The sequence below is a fragment of the Myotis nattereri genome, assembly GCF_964212035.1.
Source record: "Myotis nattereri genome assembly, chromosome: 1".
NCBI lineage: Eukaryota > Metazoa > Chordata > Mammalia > Chiroptera > Vespertilionidae > Myotis > Myotis nattereri.
The window spans coordinates 221,649,051-221,655,050 of NC_138075.1; positions in this window are offsets into that span (position 1 = coordinate 221,649,051).

Below are 6,000 nucleotides of genomic sequence, written 5' to 3' on the forward strand. Positions count from 1 at the left end.
AATAAATAACAGATACTGACTTAATTTTATACAGATGAGCAAAACAGAAGACAAGACCATAGTCCAGTACAAAACACTGTTTGTTGCTCACAATTTATAACCCTTATCATCTTTGTGTGCCCAAAAGAAGGCTTTCTGACTCAAGAAATACAAATATGAAATGCTGGAGTTCATGGAAATATATTACACATTAATATGCTAATATGTTCTAGATATGTGTTTGGCACTTACTGCACTATAATGAAGATGAGTTATCTTATATATTATGTCCTTTCTGCTTAAATGGATCCCATTACAAATTTCACAAAGCATGTGAGTACATTCTTTTCATCCACCTAAGTCCAATAATGACATTTAGCTGTTTATGATATATGGCAATACTATAACTGAGTTCATTCTATCTCACCTAAAGGAAACAGCATTGAAAGGGAAAGTAAGAGCTCACTAATGTGAAATTATAATAAGAACTAACTATGATCCAGACACTATTCACTAACTCACTTGTTCCTTAAACAATCACAGGAGATATTAACATTATCCTATTTTATACCATAACTCCCCTAAAAAAAATCTAAAGCACAGAGAAGTTAGTAACTATCAAGGTCACAGAGCTTATAACTGGTAAACTTGAGCTTAAACACCAGCTATCTGGATCTATAACCTGTTCTTCCAATCATTTAGACTCCATGCCTTCCTCTCTAAAATTTCTCAAGGTATTCCTTTTGGGGAGAATGAAAAATTCAAGTAGTCCTCCCACAAACACTAAGTAGGAGCTAAGGAATTAAATGTTGCCTTGATGCATTAATAAATAATGCATGGACATTCTATTATGCCATCCATCACACCAAACCTCCACTGCACTGACATGGTACCTAGCCAGTCTATCAGCCTCATTCTGACTTGCTTTTGTAGCCCATTCTGTTCTAAACACAGTGGTTCATCATTCCAATACTGCCCTCACTAGCACTATAAAGTGTCACCCCTCACACTCCTATGGGACTTCATAGTCCCTGCCCCTGCAGGAGAAACTCACACAGGGCAGCTTCGGGGGGTGGGTGACTAATGCAGTCACACGGGGCCCCTTGTTTAGAAGGACCCTGTGCTTGGTTTAATGTTCTGCTATCACTGTCATGAAATTCTTAATAATTTTTTTACATGGCGTCTGCATTTGTATTTTGCACTGGGCCCCACAAATCATACTGCCAGTCCTAAACTCACATAAATCCATTCTAACTTCAAACCAGCCTTCTCTTGATTTACTTTTGCGATGATTTATTGAATTACTCTTGGGGGAAAATATTATAAAGGGAACGAGGAGTGCTGGGAGAGTGTGTAGTTAGAGGAGCAAGAGAAACCTTCTTAGGAAAGCAGATTTACTCTGGGTTCTGAAGGCTGCGTGGATACTAACGAGGCCAGAGCTGGGGGAAGCACCTTCTGGGTGGAGCCCTGAAGTGTGAAGTAGTGTAGGTCAGCAGGACTAAACAAAGGGCATTTAATGCAGTGAAGACCTGAACAAGATCAGGCTGCGAAGGAGGCGGGCAGGATGGTGGAGGGACTGTGCACCATGTTAAGAATGGTAATTTTCATCCCAAAGAGCAATGGCAGCCACTGTAGAATTTAAATCGGGACAGTGACAGGATCCGATTTATATAAACTAGGTAACACCAACACGCCATGTATTTAAACTTCAGGTTATCTCTCATCCTGCCTTAACATTCATGACATCTGCAGTTCATATTTTTACAGGTCTTCAGCTCCAATGGCTCCTTTCTACACTTAACAGATGACTTTTTCTACTATTTCAAAGAAGGTTGAAGCTTCCCGGTGTTGTTATATCTTCATCCCTTCTGCCCCTAACACCACACCATCCTCATAACTTTAAGATGGTTTCGTGTTTACTCAAGTTTATCTCCTCCCCTCTTATCTCAGAAGAGTGTATATCCTTCACCTGTTCCCAGGCTAATCCTTCCAACTATGGTCTTAATCTCATTCTCTTTCATCCCCACTTGTCCTTACTACCACCCAATGGAACAAAGTAATCAGATTCTATTCTTTTCCCAGCATCTTAGATCTCACAGTATCCAACAGCTCTCTCCCCTCAGCCTGCAGTCACAGCTCTATGCTTCCAGGGAAGACAGGGAAGGCAAGTGAATACCCTTCTCTGGAGAAACCCAACGACACTTCTTTTTCACGTTCCTTACCAACCAATTCCTTAAAATACTAGTCAATGGGGCAACTAAAATTGCCATCTCCACTATAACTCTAAGGTTTGGATTTGTATCTTTCTCTTGCACATAGCATCTGAGACTTCTCTCCAGAAATGTACTTTTGTGATTGCTTTTTTAGAAACAAGTAAAGGCATCTTAAAGTGACATCTTAGTTTAAGGTCATTGCCTCAGTTTCTCAGGATCCTTTGATATCCTTAATCCGGGAGCCCATGTATTTCTTTTTCCTTCCAAATGTGTGATCTGTGACTTTATAATGCATGCCTTCCATGTGACCATGACCTTGTAAATTAATTAGAATGGGTAAAGGGTATAATTTAACATTAATTTTGAATACACCTTTTATCCCACCCACAGAAACTGTATTATAATTCTTTGCCTGCCTATTTTCAAATTGATTCTTCTGGACAGTTACATTTTTCACTATTGAAGTTACATTCAAATTTCCACTGAATGAAAGTAAGGTTAAACTATTGCTATCATTTTTAGAGCCAGAAACGTTAACAAAAATCTAATTAAATTTTTAAAAATTTTTAATAAACACATAGGGTGTATATTTGAGTAAGAACATAGAAATAGGGAATGGAGAAGAGGAAATATTTTTATGATTGAAAGATCAAGTCTCTTATATCCTATCAGACAGTCCTCATTTTAGGCAACAATGGTTTTCCCAGCATGCCTCAGAGCAAGACTACAAGTTCCCATGCGGCCCAGTCTCATCAAGGCAGTGAGTGCGACCAGAGTCCACCTGTTTGTTCCTTAACAGCCAAATGAGAGGGGTGCTGAATGGTAGAATATTATGATTTCAATGTCTATTGAACCTTTTACTATTTGAAAATTCTAGAGGCCTAAAATTAGGAGAGTATCTACTACAGGCAAAGGAAAGATCTAATAACCGTGCCTCTTAATTAGGGTAATCTTTAACAGGGCATTGTATCTGATTTCAATAACTACATAGCAATTAGATGATTATTGGTGCCCAGTAAAAATATACTATTAAGCACTAAGGGAAAAATACAGATGAACAATAATCACACTGTATTTTACATAGAGATGTAACCTGAAACATAATAATTATCATGTGCTATAAACTCCAGAATATAAATAACAGTGTAAAGACTATTTGAGAGAGAGAAAGGGAAAAAAGAAAAAGAAAAACCTCAATCTGGACCAACTACAAGTACAAATCAGTGAAAAATAAACATAGGCAACTGAGGAGAATGAAATAATAAAATATTTTAATGACCTACACAATGTGATTTCTACCATCAAGTCCACGGACTCTACCTCGTTGGTCCATCCTTGCTGCAGCTGCCCTAACTCAAGCCAGCAACATGTTTTGCTGGGACTTGTGCAGTACCCTTGTATTCTCCTAAATATTATTCTTGCTTCCAGGTTCTACCTGCTCCTATTAACTCCCCACTCAGCCATTAGAATTATCTTTCTAAAGTAAAACTCTGATCATATCACTCGCCAACTTAGAAATCCTCCATGGCTCCTCACTGTTTATAGAATGAAGACCAGATTCCTTAGCATAGAAATTAAAGCCCCTCACTACACCCCATTCTTCCAGCCTGTTCTCTCTCTCTCTCTCTCTCTCTCTCTCTCTCTCTCTCTCTCTCTCACACACACACACACACACACACACACACACACACACACACATCCAGCCCTGATAGATGGCCCACCAGGTTCTCCCACAGACCTGCTCTCGATGGGTTCTCTGTGGGCAGCAGAGTAGAGTGTTGAATCATGGACTGTAAATGCTAAGGGCCTAGATCCAGCCTCAGCTGTGCCTCTTCTTAGCTGCGTGACCTTGGAGAAGTTACTTAACTACTTTGTGACAAGTCTTCTCCTCTTTAAATGGGAATATAATTAAAGTACCTACCACACAGCATTCTGAAAAGGTTAAATGAGCTATCACAGGTACAGTGCTTAGAGCAGTGCCTGGCACACATAGTGAGCTGTATATAAGTATTAGTTTTTATTATTGACTTTCACTATCCCTTCTCCCCTTGGCAAACTCTTAGTAATCTTAGTGACTCTAGTCAAGTGAAATTTTTCTATAAGCTTCACATCTCCCACTTTATCACTGTTAGGAATAATAGACGCTTCATTTTCTCCTCTCTCATACCATCATAGAACTTTGATCATATCATTTTATTTATTGCCTACTATGAGTGATACAAACACTAACTACAATAAATAAAGTAGATATAATGGTTACCATTATGCAGATAAGAAGACTGAGAATCTGAGATGCAAACAGAATAATTCAAGCAGCAGATAGAAGAATTAGAACTCAAATTCAGCCCAATATGACCCAATATGACCCAAACCTATTATCTTTTTTCCACACAACATTGCTACCCAAGTATGAGACTCATTACTCTATCAAAGATAGGTGGTTATACAGATGTTTCTTTCTCTGGACTGTGAGCTTCATCTCATTAACCTTTTAATCACCTGCAACTTGCACAAGGCCCAGCACATTACATGTGCTCAATGAGTGTGTGTGACTGACCTTTCAAAACCATAATCTAAGATAATGCTGTCCAACAGAAATATAATTGGAGCCACATGGGCAATTTTCTAGTAACTACTCTAAAAAGATAAAAATAAACAAAACTTATTTTAATAATTTTTATTTAACTCATAGTATCTGAAATATTCTTAATTTCCCATGTGATTGATATTAAAAGTGTTAATGATATACTCCGCCTTCTTTCTTTCAGCTAAGTCTTTAAAACCTAGTGTATGTTTTACACTTACAACATATCTCAACTGGAAACGACCACCTCGCAAGTGCTCTCTAGCCACTGTGGTCAGTGGCTAATATGAAGGGCAGTGCAGTTTGAAAGAATATAAACCGTAAACATAAAACTAAATGATATCATATGCCCTGCTCTGTGGAGGCCAATTCACATAGTACAAGTAGACAACACACCTAAATCACAGCCGAGTCCTGCCACTACATTCAGACAACAGCTCTGCTCTCCACACTAGGCCACTGGGGCCTTTTGCAATCCACTGAAATGCATGGTTATTTTGCTCTTCATTGCCTTAGATAAAGTCCGTTTGAGATTCTTGAACAAAATTCCCTTTATAATCCAAAGCTACCTTGGGTGTCCCTTTATTATTACTGAATTCCCACTGCCTGCCAGACACTGTGTGTGGGCAAGGATTGAGCGTACACCTACATCCATAGCATGGGATTTGACACTCTCTTGTGGTGTTTTTAAGTTCTGTCTTGTGTGTGAACCAATTGCCTGCAGAACTTCTCTGCACATAAGATTTTAAGTCAAAAAATTCCATGTGTTTGACTTAACACACAGCTAAGCACCCATGGTACACCCCGGCTCCTGTTGGGCAGTCAACAGACAGTTATGGGATGAAGAGTCTGAAGAAGTTTACCATGGATTTAGAGTACAGCCTGAAGGCAGGAGATATGACCGAGGGCAGGGTTGGGTCACCAAAGTCTTCAAGGCTGAAATAGAAATGGAACTAGAAATGAGCCCTTAAGTAGAGAAAGAGGAAGGGAAAAAAATTTCAGACAGAAGAAGTAGTCCAAAAACAAAACAAAACAAACAAGCAAAAAAACCTCAGAGGCAGGAAATTATTAAATAAGTATTTACATAGCACTTAGTATGTTCAAAGGACTCTTCAAAGCTTAATTCACATAAGATTCACGCCAATCCACTAAAGCCTCCCATATTTGCAGACGGAGAAAGTGGTTAAGTGACATTCAAAGCTTAGTCTCCTAGAAAGCAGTAGC